At 41.7% G+C, this 14,837-nt stretch overlaps 1 protein-coding gene across 1 annotated transcript in view; it reads right to left on the bottom strand.

Annotated features, from left to right (window-relative positions):
• LOC127493250 (spidroin-1) overlaps window positions 1-14,837 on the bottom strand; it is a 29,082-nt gene that overhangs the window by 10,214 nt on the left and 4,031 nt on the right. The window lies entirely within an intron of this gene.

Raw genomic sequence — 14,837 nt, forward strand, 5'->3', positions numbered from 1 at the left:
TAAGACTATAAGCCAAGTACCCAAGTCTTTCATAAATTAAGTCTTGAAGGACTTTGGATATGCTTAGAACAGGGGAGCAGATATTCTAGAGGAGGGCTCCTTTCCCCTTCTCTATAGGTTTCAGTATAAAAACAGTTCATACAAATGGAGAAGCAAGCAGCTGCTTAGAAAAATGAGTAACGTTTTTCTTCATTCATAAAACTAATCTTTGTTCCACTTTTTGGACTTGGCAAGAACCTCTGGTTCACATTTTCATCCTTAGGCTAGATTTTCTCTGCTAAAGATGAATGGAGAATGAAATTGCCTGCTAATTCAGGCAAGAAACATCTCAGCTTCTGCTCTTGTGAATTTATGAAAATAAATGTTTTAAAAATAAATTCCAACTCAATCGCTCCACTTCTGATTTGAAAATATTTAGTAAGACCACTGCATACAGTTTCCTACTACTTCTTTTTTTTTTAAGTATAAAAACACACAAAGGCTTTTTTTTGAAAGATAATCTTTAAAGGAGAGTAGCATTCTTTACCTGACAGACTGACCTTTACACAAAGAACCTCTACCTTCAGCAAGCTAAACCTTACTGATACTGATGACTTCAGAATATCACTGGCTGTCTCTGAAAGCGGCATGTTTTGTCCCAGTCATAAAGAAGGGGCTCTTTGGACATCATTTGCTCACCAAATGGTGTGACACAGAGGGCAGGGAGAAATTATTTCTTCAGTACCAAACACTTGTCTGGGAAATGTCAAATGACTCCTACTCCTAAGAAACTTACAACTTACTGGTCAATTACATAATGCTTGAGCCTAGAGACATGTCTTACCTTTCTAAAAAATCACCCACAGCATCTAACACAGGACTTTATAAATAAGTGAATAAAAAATTAAAATGGTAATATAAAAAGCTTAGAAATGTTTAATATAGGTGAGTGAGTGATAACAGTTGGGCTGGTGTATTGTAATCTATGAAGCCTCAACTATAACTTTTGCTTATATTCCAATTTTACAGTATTTTTATTCTGAGTATGTAATGACAGAAAGATACATACTCCTGCTCACTGCAATCTTTAAATAGCCAGGTCAGGCTCACCCTGTGCTAGGTCAAGAGTGACTGAATTCTCTCACCTGCATTCCTTCCCAGTCAAGAAAATCTGCCTTGAGCAACAGCTCTTTTAAACATTCAAAACTACCAGCCAACCTGTTCCTGAAACTTTTCCCCTGGGATTTTTTTTTTTTTTTTTTTTTTTTGACAGGCAGAGTGGACAGTGAGAGAGAGAGACAGAGAGAAAGGTCTTCCTTTGCCGATGGTTCACCCTCCAATGGCTGCCGCGGCCAGTGCGCTGCGGCCGGCGCACCGCGCTGATCCGATGGCAGGAGCCAGGAGCCAGGTGCTTTTCCTGGTCTCCCAAGGGGTGCAGGGCCCAAGCACTTGGGCCATCCTCCACTGCACTCCCTGGCCACAGCAGAGGGCTGGCCTGGAAGAGGGGCAACCGGGACAGAATCCGGCGCCCCGATCGGGACTAGAACCCGGTGTGCCGGCGCCACTAGGCGGAGGATTAGCCTAGTGAGCCGCGGCACCGGCCTCCCCTGGGATTCTTTGATCTTATATTGTGATCCTTCTACTCTTAAGGTCCATAACCTTTAGACTAGCATTTCCCAATCTACATATTCTACACATCCATAAATATCCAAAGTGTCGCTATACCTCACTGATGATTCCTTTTTGCAGGGAAGTATTGGGTTCTGAAACTTTCTCAGTGCTGAATCTGTCTTTTCACTCTTTACATTATCCTCTTCCTATCAATCATCAAGCTTAAGAACAAATTTCTATTTGTGCTTTTCTATGCTTTAAGTATTCACTGAGCCTACTGCCCTTGATTTTATCCAGATAACCCCTCTTCTTCCTCAAATCTTAAAGTCAGTTTCCCCAAGAAAGCCTTTAATCCTCTCCCTAGACTAGGCTAGGCAGTTCTGCCATGTAACTTCATTACACTTATCCTTTTACTTTGAAGTATTCACTATCCCAAATGAGATGTTTAGTGGCTGTCTTATCAAATAGGCCAGGGGTCAATAAACAACATTACATGGGTCACATCCAGCCTGCTTTTTTTTTTTTTTTAAGATTTGAGGGGCCATCGTTTTAGTAGGTTAGGCCTCTGCCTGCAGTGCTGGTATCCTATATAGGCTCAGATTCCAGTCCTCGCTTCTACTTCCAATGCACCTGGGATAGCAGCAGCAGATGACCCAAGTGGTTGGGCCCCTGTACCCACATGGGAGACTGAGAAGAAACTCCTGGCTTTGAATTGGATCAGCCCAGCTTTGGCAGTTACAGCCATTTGAGGAGTGAACCAGCACATGAAAGACCTCTCTGTAACTCTGCCTCTCAAACAAATAAATAAATCTTTAAAAAAAAAAGAGATTTATATGAAAGACAGACCATCAGACAAAGGGGAATGGATACAGAGATCTTCCATTTTCCACTGGTTCACAAGTCCTAATTGCCTGTAGCAGCCAGGGCTAGGCCAGGCAGAAGCCAAGAGCCAGGAGGAACTCCATTCTTGTCTCTCATGTGGGTGGTAGGAACCCATGGTCATCATTGCTGCCTCCCAGGTACATTAGTAAGAAGTTGGATTGGAAGTGTGGAGTAGCTGGGAATTGAACTAGGCACTCTGATGTGAAATGTGGGCATACTAAATGGTAGCTTAACCCAATGTGCCACAATGCCCACCTCACTGTGTGTATTTTAAAGAAAGTTTTATTGGAACCCAGCCACACTCTTGCTTATGTATTGTCTGTGATTGCTTTTGTATTACAGTGACAAAGTTGAGAAGCTATTCAAGAGATGTGTGGCCCAGGAAACCTAAAATACATACCTTTTGTCCCTTTCCAGGAAAAGTTTGCTGACTTCTGCACTAGTCATTGGATTAAAAGTCCATGATTTATAGTCATGGGACTATAAGCACCATGAAGGCTGAAATCATTTTCACTTCTATATCCACAGCATCTAGAATAATGCAAGGCACATAAATATTTTTTGTCTAATTGCATTTCAATCTCAAGCTTTCACTCATCTTGTCACAGTAATATGAAAAACATCATGTTTATCGACTTGGCTGTTTATAATATAACATTATAATCCGTGCTTATCCAAATACTGATTGAAATTGTTGAGTCCAAGGGAAGAAATAGAAATTAATCAAATAATATACAAATACATACATCAGGACAACTAGAGGTAAGTGCTGTGGAAAAAGGGAACACAGTACAGCCAGAGATGTAACAGAGTCATAATCAATTCCAGGGTTTGAGACTGAGGAAGTGATCTCTTAACTGAAACAGTAAGAGTTAACTGGACAGGGGTCAGTGTTGTGCTGTAGTGGGTAGGGCCGCAGCCTGCAATGTCAGTTTGTGTCCTGGCTGTTCCACTTTAGATCCAGTTCCCTGCTAATGGCCTGAGAAGGACAGTGGAAGTTGGCCCAAGTGTTTGGACCCCTGCAACCCACATGGGAGACCTGGAGGAAGCTCTTGGCTTCAGCCTGGCCCAGTGCTGGCCATTGCGGCCCTCTGGGGAGCAAACAGAAGGAAGCACTCTCTTTCTCTGACTTTCAAAATAAATAAATAAATCTTAAAAAAAAAAAAAAAAGTTAACTGGGCAAAAGAGATGGAGAAAGGAAGAGGAAATTGGGAAGAGAGAGTTAAGGATAGGATCCAATGTGAAGCAACATGTTCCACCCAAAATTGCTGCATATGGTATCTATTATTCTATTTATTTGAGGGGCAGAGATAGAGAGCTTCTATCTGCTGGTTCAGTCCCCAGATGCCCACAATGGCCAGGTTGAAGCCAGGAGCCAGAAACCAGGTCTCCTACATAGGTGGCAGGGACCCAATTATTGAGTTACTACCTACTGCCTCCCAAGATGCTCAATAGTAAGAAGCTAGAAACAGGAGCAGAGCCGGGACTTGAACACAGGCATTCTAAAACAGGATGCAGGTGTCCCAAACCCAGCATCATAATTATTAGGTCAAACACCTGTGTTGCTATTTCTAATAATACAAAATGTCAACTATTCTGTTATTGGCCAAAAGTGAGAAAATGGTTAGGTAAATTGTCATGTCAGGGCTGATGCTGTGGCAGAGCAGGTAAACCTGTCGCCTGTGGCGCTGGTGGGCCCTGGTTGGTGTCCTGGCTGCTCCTCTTCCAATCTAGCTCTCTGCTATGGCCTGGGAATGCAGTGAAAGATGGCTCAAATGCTTGGGCCTCTGCACCCACATGAGAGACCCAGAAGAAGTTTCTGGCTCCTGGCTTCAGATCAGCGCAGCTCTGGCCGTTGTGGTCATTTGGAGAGTGAAGTAGAAGATGGAAGACCTTTCTGTCTCTCCCTCTGTCTGCAACTCTGCCTCTCAAATAAATAAATAAATATTTTAAAAAATTATCACGTCAATAACATTCTGTAGCCATTAAAATAATGTATATGAAAAATCTTAATTTGCATGGGAAATGCTTGTGCTATAATGCAAAGTGGAAAAACTAGGACATTATTTCTGCCTTGTATTTATAGAAAAAAATTCTAGAAAAAATGGACTAAAATGTTAATCAGACTGATTCTTGGAGGACTGAATATTCCATATTTGCTATGCTATGCATTTAAAACCTTAAAAGTTAGAAAAATACATTTTATCAAGAAAACAAAGGAAATATATGGGTTGGTCTTTTTTTCATTAAAGATTTACTTTTATTTGAGAGGCAGAGATACAGAGAGAGAAGGGAGGGAAGGTGGGAGGGCGAGGGAGATAGAAAGAGAGCTATCTTCCATCCACTGGTTTACTCTCCAAATGGCTGCATCGACCAGGGCTGGGCCAAGCCAAAGCCAGGATCCAGGAGCTTCTTTCTGGTCTCCCATGTGGGTTCAAGGGGCCCAAGTAGTTGGGCCATCTTCTGTTGCTTTTCCCAGGTGCATCAGCAGGGAGCTGGATCGGAAGCAGAGCAGCTGGGACTCGAACCAGTGCCCATTTTGGGATGCTGGCACTGCAGGTGGAGGCTTAACCTTCTCCGCCATGGTGCCAGTCCCTGGGGTTGATCTTTATGTATGAATCTTAGAATAAACAGTCTTTTCTGGTCTTTGAAATGAGGATCAAAATCCAAGAGAGTTCAGTGTCAATAACAGAATATTAGTAGTTTTCCTGTAATTTGAGTTAAGCTGTGAGTATGAAAGTGCAGTGGTGACTGAAAGCACCTTGAGATGTTACTCCAAATAGACATCTTGTTTCTGATATTTTGTACCTTAATTATTTAAATTGAGAACTTAATCTATCCCTATTCTGTGCTTGGTCTCTTCCTGCCTATATATAATCCATCAGAAATTATATATTCTGGGTATGTAATTTACATGAGGGTTCCGGAGGGCTCAGGTATCAGTTCTAATACACTCTACTCTGAAAGCTGTTTTTTTTAATTTTTTGTTCCTCAAACATAATTTTTAATTTATAGGTTCATTGCTTTGTCCCTTAAGATTATTACTGTTAATTTATGTAAGTAGCAGAGTTGTTTCAGAAAAGTTTTCTCTCTCCCAGTAACTGAGTAGATTAATTGGTTAAAAAGATAAGAACAGAGAGATCTTTATTTAGGAAATTCAAATATCACCACATGATTAATTTTTACTTCCCTTTGGCTTAAAAGAGAGAAATAAAATTCCACTTTTGGGGCCAAGCAGTATTTTATTAATAATTCATGCAATAAATATTTATCTGCCTACCTCATACACAGGCAAGTGCTATGGATAAACCAGAGACCTGCATAAAATCTTTTGGGACTAGTCAGAGTTGACAGCAATTGCCTCCAGAGTTTGGTATACTTACTTAAGGGTTTCACATTCCTCTGAGATGGAATGAGTGTTTTCCCACCATTGTTTCTTTCTTTCTTTCTTTTTTTTTTTTTTTTTGCCAGTCTCCAAAGGACAAATTCCATACGTTCTCCCTGATTTTTTTTTAAATTTATTTATTTGACAGATGACAGTAAGAGAGAAAGAGCAAAAGGATTTCCTTCCATTGGTTCACTCCCCAAATGGCCGCTACAGCCGGAGCTAGGCCAATCCGAAGCTAGAAGCCAGGTGCTTTCTCCTGGTCTCCCATGTGGGTGCCGGCGCCCAAGCACTTGGGCCAACATCCACTGCCCTCCCGGGCCACAGCAGAGAGCTGTACTGGAAGAGGAGCAACCGGGACTTGAAGCAGACGCCCATATGGGATGCTGGCGCCGCATGTGGAGGATCAACCAAGTGAGCCTCAGCGCCAGCCCTCCCACCATTGTTTCTTTTCTAAAAGCAAAGGATTAGATGAAGCATGGGGTAACAATTTCCTTTAGACTAGACCAGGGTTTTTCATCCTCTGCACTATTAACTATGGATTAGATAATTCTTTGTGTTGTAGAAACTGTCCTTTGCACTGTTATGTTTTTAGCCATGTCCCTGGCTTCTTACCTACTAGATGCCAGGAGCAGTCTCTCAGATATGGCAACCAAAAACGTCTCCAGGGGCAGGTGTTGTGGTGGAGTGTGTTAAACAAATGCTTAGGATACCTGCATCCCATATTGGAGTGCTTTTAGATTGGGTTTCCCAGATGCTTCCCACCCAGCTTCCCGCTAATGCACACCCTAGGAGGCAGCAAATGCTGGCCAAGTACTTGAGTCCCTGCCACTCATGTGAGACCTGAATGCAGTTCCTGGATCCTGGCTTTGGCTTGGTCCAGCGCTGGCTATTGTGGGCATTTGGGGAGTGAATCAGTGGATGGAAGATCTTTCTCTGTTGCTCTGCCTTTCAACATAACAAGCTCTTTTTTTTTTTTTTTTTTTTTTAAAGAAGTCTCGATTTTGTCAGATGTCCTGGGGAGGGGGAGGGAAAGGGAATGCAGGAGGCATTAATCAACTCTAGCTGAAAAACACTGGATTAAATGTATCAGACATTTGATTTTACAGTTGTCAAGAAAACTGAGTTCTATGAGAGTAAAGGGATGACACAAAGGATAATTTACCTTGGATTTTACTGAATTTACTAGAAAACCAATAGAAGCAGTCAAATGACTAAACAAGAAAGAAAACACAAATCTTTCCACATTACTATGCCTTTCTACCTAGTCCCTAACTTAGAGTGGAATGGAGATGGAGAAACACTGACAAGACATGCTGCTTCCTATGATACTAAGATTCTACTTAGAAGATTCTCTACAGCACAGGAGTAAAAATTATAGATCTGGAGTTAGGAGGTATGAGTTCTCACTCAATAAGCTTTATTTCTTTGTGTCTCAGATTACATTTGTTTGTAAAATGGAAGTATGATGAGAAGGCAAGAGAGAGAGCTGTAAATAATTAAATTTTTTTTTTTAATTCAACAAATGTCAAGGATTTACAATCTAGGCACTATACCAGGAGTTAGTATAGATTAAGACATGATCCCCTCTTTAAAGGAGTTAATGGTCTATGAGAATTACAAACCAACAAATAACCACAATGCTATAAGTGTTAAATAGAAGCCTACACAAACAGCAGCTGAAGCCTAGCAATAATACCTGAATCTGTTACAGGGAAATCTTTATAAAGAAGTAGCATTTTAGGTAACAACTGAGTAAGAAATTTGCTAGGAGACAAGAAGAAGGAAAGTCTTCCGGTTAGAAAGACAAATGTCCAGAAATTTGATGCTTCTTCAAAAAGAATGGCATGTTTAATAAACTGCAAATACTTCAGTGGTGCTAGCAGGTAAGCAGAAAACAAAGGGAAAAGAAATGAAGCTGAATTCCTAGGGTCAGTCACAAAAGCCATGATTTCTTTTTTAAACTGTATTTGACAATTTAAAATTTATGTTAGATCGCCCTTGTACAAATGTGGGGCATAAGACCACTGCAACAGTCCAGCTAAAGTAGTGAAGGCCTACAAAATGACAACGATTTGTGGACAGGAATGGGGAATATTTGGGAGATAATGGGCAGGATGTGGCAATCTGAATGTGGAGAGGATTACAGCTAAGGTTTATTGAAGACTTTGATAAACACTTTAAAAAAATGTTTATTTGAAGGGGGGAGGGAGAGAGAGAGAGAGGGAAAGAGGGGGAGAGAGAATCTTCCATTGGCTGGTTCACTCCCCCAATGCCTGGGCCAGGCCAAAGCCAGTAACATCATCCAGGTGTCCCACATGGGTGGCAGGGACCCAAGCACTTCAGCCGTCATCTGCTGCCTCCCAGAGTGTGCATGAGCAGGGAGCTGCTTTGGAAGTGGAGGCAGACTTGAACCCAAACACTCTGATACTGGATGCAGTTGTTCCCTGTGGCGGCTCAGCACACGTGCTGCAACACCAGCCCCTAAGCACTTCTTCATTTTAGCAATATTTCATTTAATACTTATAATATCCTTAATAGGGATGCAAAGCAGTCCAATTTCATAAAAGCCAATTTGCTAAAGCATCAGTTTGCTATATTTACCAAATGCTCATTTTAGGGAATATTCATCTTGAATATTTTTAATAAATGTATTTTTTTTTTTTACAAAACACTGTATTTGCAGCAAGACTGATATATATGTGAATTTCCTTCTTTAATTTCTGCTCCCACATGTAAGGGAGAACATACAGCATTTGTCTTTCTGTGTCTGGCTTGTTTCACTCAACATGATGTCCTCTTTTTCTTTTGCTGAAAATGATAGAATTTCATTGTTTTTTATAGCTGAATAATACTCCATTGTATGTGTTTATATATATCATATAAATATTTTTTTCTTTTATCCATTCATCTGACATCTTGGTCGATTCCATATTTTGGCTAATGTGAACAGTGCTGCTATCAACCCAGTGGAGCCAGTATCTATTTCATAAAATGGGTTCATGTTTTTTAGGTACATGCACAGTAATGGGATTGCTAGATCATATGGCAGGTCTATTTCTAATTAATAAATGTATTTTGATAATTTTTTAATGAATTGGATTTTGGTGAAATGCCTTACAACCTAAGGTAAGTATTGTATTATTCCTGTTTTACTGGAAAGAATACTGAGGTTCATCATTAGCAAAAGCAGGGCAAGGTTTACAGGGCTAGTTTTTTTTTAATCTTTACTTGGCTAATAGTTCAAAAAAAGCAGAATGATCTGGGTTATCATGTTTTAGCTGTAATATGCTAGTGTTAACATTCTGAACTCAAGAACTAAATTTGACACAAAAGATAATGATGGCAAGATTTTCTTAAAAAGATTTATTTATTTACTCTAAAAATCGGAGTTAGAGAGAGGGAGAAACAGAGAGAGAGCCTCCATCTGCTGGTTCATTCCCAGATGGCCAAAATATGCAGTGCTGGGCCACATCAAAGTCAGGAGCCAGAAGTTTCATCTGGGTCTCCCATGTGAGTGCGAGAGGCCCAAATACTTGGGCTATCTTTTGTTGCTTGTCCCAGGCCATTAGTAGCAGCAAGCTGGATTGGCAATGGAACAGCCAGGACATGAAGTGGCACCCATATGGGATGCCAGCATCACAGGCAGTGGCTTTACCTGCTCTACACTGGCCCCAAGATAGTTTTTTTTTTTTCTTCAATACCAGACATTGTTATTTACCTGGAGTCAACTACCATTTATATGTGACACTGAGAGAAAAAACATCCAAACTGTGTTTCTCCTATACTCTCAAAACAGGCTCTTGTATGTGGGCCTTTCCCCACACCTGCTGAGTAAGCAATGCTGCAGCATGGGGTACTAACTGGAGTACTCTAGTCTAGTCTAGTCCAGTCCAGTCCAATCCAATTCTGATACACTTATCTACTTGGAGTTAGTATCAGATCCTGCAGTCCCAAGACCATCACTGTCCACCTCCCCTTCTGATGCTCATTGTTGTCCCAGGTTGTTTTACCTGTGTGTCTTATTTTTAAAAATTTATTTTAAAAGCAGAGTGATGGGAGGAGGGTAAGGAGGAGAGGAAGAAGGAGAGATAACGTCTAACCACTGGTTCACTCCCTGAATGGCCATGATGAAACCAGGAACCCGGAACTCCATCCAGGCCTCCCACATGGGTGGTAGAGGTCCAAGTACTTGGGTCATCTGCTGCTGCTCTCCTAGGCACATTAGCAGGGAGCTGCATTGGAAGTGGAGCAGTGCTCTGATACGGGATGCCAGCATCACAGGTGGCAGCTTAACACCCTGTGCCACAACACAGACCCACTACTTGTGTTTCTATTCAATGGGCCATATAAACTAGAGTTCTTACAATCCCCTCCTCAGTCAGATTAATTTGCTGGAGTGGTTCACTGAACTCAGGAAACACTTATGTTTACTGGTTTATTATAAAGGATACTGATGAATACCAGATAGAGAGATGGATAGGGCAAGGCATAGGGCAAGCGGCATGAAGCTTCCATGCCGTCTCAGGCTATCCAGAAGCCCTCAGAACTCAATTTTTTTGGCTTTTTATGGAAAATTCCCTTACACAGGCACGATTGATTAAATCACTGGTCATTGGTGAGCAACTCAACCTTTAGTCCCTCTAGCCTTCTCAAAGTTTGAGGGGTGGGGCTGCCTTGGTCTTTCTGGTGACCAGCCCCATCCAGAAGCTGCCTATGGGCTGCCAGCTATCAGTGAAATCATTAGCATACAAAGACACTTAGTGGGGTAGCATTGTGTGTAAAGCCACCACCTGCAGTGTATCCCATAAGGGTGCAGGTTCAAGTCCCAGCTGCTTCTCTTCTGATCTGTTCTCTACGACCTGGGAAAGCAGTAGAAGATAGTCCAAGTCCTTGGACCCCTGTACCTGCGTGGGAGACCTGGAAGAAGCTCTTGGCTCCTGGCTTCGAATTGGCGCAGTTCTGGCCATTGTGGCCATCTGGGGACTGAAACAGCGGATGGAAGATCTCTCCCTCTCCCTCTTTCTCTCTCTCTCTCTCTCTGCCTCTGCCTCTCTGTAACTCTTTCAAATAAATAAATAAATCTTTTAAAAAAAGGCACTTAGTGGGGTTGGTTTTTGTGGCCTTATAGTGTAGCCACAACCATACAGCCCCATCCCATATGGGCACTGGTTTTGGTCCCAGTTGCTCCCCTTCCCATCCAGCTCTCTGCTAATGTGCCTGGGAAAAGCAGCAGAAGATGGCCTAGGTATTTGGACCACTGTCACCCACGTGAGACCCAGATGAAGCTTGGCAGCCATCTGGGGAGTGAACCAGAGGATGGAAGATTTAAATAAATAAATAAATCTCTTAGGAAAAAAAAAAAAGACACTTAGCTCTCAATATTCCATGGCTTTTAGGAGTTGAATGCCGGCAGGTATGAAGACCAAATATGTATTTCCACTATCTCAACACATAAACCCATTAATCACTTTTTAAAGTTCATATAAAATATTCACTTCATCAATATAGGTGGTGTTATTTATTGTTTCCCCAAGAAAACAAAAATTACGCTAATTCTGTTCTCTTGGATATAAGAATTTGCAATCTAAACTAAATTCTGTAGTATTCTATTCTTGCTTGGGAATCACTAGCAAAAATCACTAGATGGTCTTCCTCCCATCTGTAGTAATCATGGTCAGGCAAGCAGTGGGGTTCACTCTAGAAACCAAACAGAACACAGCTACTCTTCTGTGGGGGTATCTAGAATAGTTGGGATTCCTTTTTTTTTTTTTTTTCTTGGAAGTAAGAACTTTTAAATATTTATTTGAAAGACAGAGTGACAGACAGACAGAGAAATCTCCCATCAGCTGGTTCTCTCCTAAAGCGCCTGCAACACTGGCTGGACTAGGTACCAGAAGTCACTTTTGGTGTCAGGGACTAGAGCACGTGAGCTGTTTCCCAGGGTGTGCATTAGCAGCACACTGGGTGACAGTGGAACTGGGATTCAAACCCAGACACTCTGATATGGTCATCCCAAGCAGTATCTTTTTTTTTTTTTTTTTTTTTTTTTTTTTTTTTTTTAGTAATTTATTTCCTTATTTATTTGAAAGGCAGAGAGTTACAGAGAGGCAGAGAGAGAAAGAGAGAGAGAATGAATGAGGTCTTCCATCCATTGGTTCATTTTCCAAATGGCTGCCATGGCCAGAGCTGGGCCAATCTGAAGCCAGGAGCCAGGAGCTTCTTCCAGGTCTCCCATGCAGGTGCAGGGGCCTAAGGACTTGGGCCATCTTCTGCTGCATTCCCAGGCCATAGCAGAGAGCTGGATCGGAAGTGGAGCAGCCAGATGCTGGTAGCTTTACCTGCTATGTCATAGCACCGGCCCCCAAGTAGCATCTTAACCACTATGCCAGACACCCAACCCATATGAGGGATTTTTGACAGTGGGAGTGGCAGGTAGTATCCAGGGAGTTTAAATATCCTGCACAACAAGAGTGATTTCACCCAAATGCCAGAAGTTACTTAGAGAAGCTCAGGACTGACATCATGGGAATGTGACCTGTGTAATCACACAGTGCCCAGTGGGGAATGCTCCACAGTCACAATTTGAAGATCTTAATACATTTATGTATCAATGTGTGTTTTCTAGGTGAAGTCCAGTGGTACAACAGAGTACACACCCAAGCAGAGATTACGTGTGTCCTTTCTTCCTTTTCACATATTGTGCATATAGTGTTCACAATGCCTCATGATCACAGGATGCTGGCAGACTTATGAGGAACAGGAACTTAGAGTCACAGAGTACAAGACAAGCATGCCACATTGACATTTGACTTAGGGGAGGCACTGACAATTCCAGAAGGCTATGCTTTTGAACCAGAACTTGTTTCAGGTGCACAAAGAAGGCAATGGCATTCTATGAAACATGAGACTAAAGAATCTTATCATATCCTTTCTTACTCAGGTGCTACCTCCCTGAATCAGCCAATGGTTCACACTGAAAATGATGGTACAGCCAAAGATAGGATAACCGTTAGTTTCTTTGCCTTCCAGTTCTTCCTTACATATCAGTAAGCAGAAGGCAGAGAATATTGTCAGAATGTACGCACACAAGAAGGAAAATAAAAAATTGAGTTAGTTTTGGGTAGTGTTTACACTCTCCTGACAGCATAAGATACACATACATGAACAAGGTAGAAAATAAGAATTGTATAATTTTGGTGATTCCACATAAAGTAGAATGCTATTTCTTCTATTTGCATTTTAAAATGGCATCACAGGCCCATCACTGTGGTGTAGCGGGTAAAGTCACCACCTGCAGTGCTGGCATCCCGTAAGGGTTCTGGTTCTAGTCCCAGCTGCTTCTCTTCCAATCCAGCTCTCTGCTGTGGCCTGGGAAAACAGTGGAGGATGGCCCCAGTAAGTGGGCCCCTGTACCCATGTAGGAGATCCGGAAGAAGCTCCTGGCTCCTGGCTCTGGATTGGCACATCTCCAGCCGTTGTGGCCAACTGGGGAGTGAATCAGCAGATGGAAGACCTACCTCTCTCTCTCTGCCTCTCCTCTCTCTGTAACTCTTTCAAATAAATAAATAAAATCTTAAAAAAAGAGAATGACATTGAAAAACAAATTAGAAAGCACTATGATAGCAGGAGAAAGAAAACTGTTTTATTATAGAAAATGGCACATTTTTGGTGTTTTTTGAGCAAGGGGTTCTACATTTTTATTTTTCCCTGGGCTCCACCAATTATGAAGCTGGCCACACTGGCTAGTTGAAGCAGCAAGGGATCAAAGGATACTATTTAGCATACATCTCTCTGAGGGCCACAGAACCAGGCTTAGATAACACATAGCTAGAAACAATATCCAGGAAATACCAAACCAGGAAAAACATGCATCTCACCTCCCAGGCCTATTCTAGCCAAAAGCTATCTCAGCACCTCTGTCAGTCAGCATCATCCAGAAATGGATGCTAGAACTCTCTAGCTACTCAGAAGAATCAGATACCTCCACCATGGTGTTTGGCAGGGATCCCATCTCCCTGGGTAAGGTGAGGCATCCACATCTTGAATGGGTGCACCTGACTGCTGGAAACTGGAGTGTCTATGCTTCTCAAGCCAGCTTGACTGTTAGCATCATTTCCAACTACCTCACATGCAGTGGAGTTACCTTGGTGGCTCAGGGAATGTTTGTACCATGCAAACTGGTCAATGTTACAAATCAAGCTCTTCCCCTCTCCCAGCTGTTGTTAAGCATTTATTGGCACACCACTGATCTCATGGCCAGCACTCTGGCTGCAAAGGAATTGGAGAACTACAGTCCCCCTCTTCCCCCACCCCTCACCGCAGCTTCTAAAGTACAGAAAAGCAAGCTAGAAAAATGATGGGTGAGTGCTAAATAAACCACCTATTGATATCTGCCACAAAACTACGGTAGTCACTGACTTGTGTTCTAGATTATAAGTTGCTAGCAGGCAGATGCTAAAAGATGTTGAAATGTATTTGTACAGAAGGTTGGGCAGGCTTTTACTAAAGGTATGACATGATAATCATAGGCTGGTGAACTAGAATAGACAATAAAATAAAAATTGGTATGATTAAAAATTTTTGTGATGCTAGACCATAAGCTCATAGGCCAGGGAACAGGCTTCTCTTTTGTTTCTCATCATATCTCAAAGCACTTGGCAAATAGTGGCCACATCAAAAAAAAATCCTTTAATAATCTTAAGTATAGAGTAAGCATAGAGTTTGACTCTGGTGTTTCTCAAGTGATGCATAAATTAGGCAATTATGAATGACTTTAGCTGTTTTTAGATGAGTTAGGCTTCTGGATATGAAATTTATTAAGATATGTTCACATACATTATCTGAGCCTTATAACATTCTTGAGAAGTTAAAATAAGAATTACTATCCAATTCATAGATGATGAAATAAACTCCAAAAAAAGTGATATATCCAACTCACTGAGCTAGTAAATGATGTTTTAAGATTCTTTCCCTTTCT

Source organism: Oryctolagus cuniculus, chromosome 5, assembly GCF_964237555.1.
Source record: "Oryctolagus cuniculus chromosome 5, mOryCun1.1, whole genome shotgun sequence".
Classification (NCBI taxonomy): domain Eukaryota; kingdom Metazoa; phylum Chordata; class Mammalia; order Lagomorpha; family Leporidae; genus Oryctolagus; species Oryctolagus cuniculus.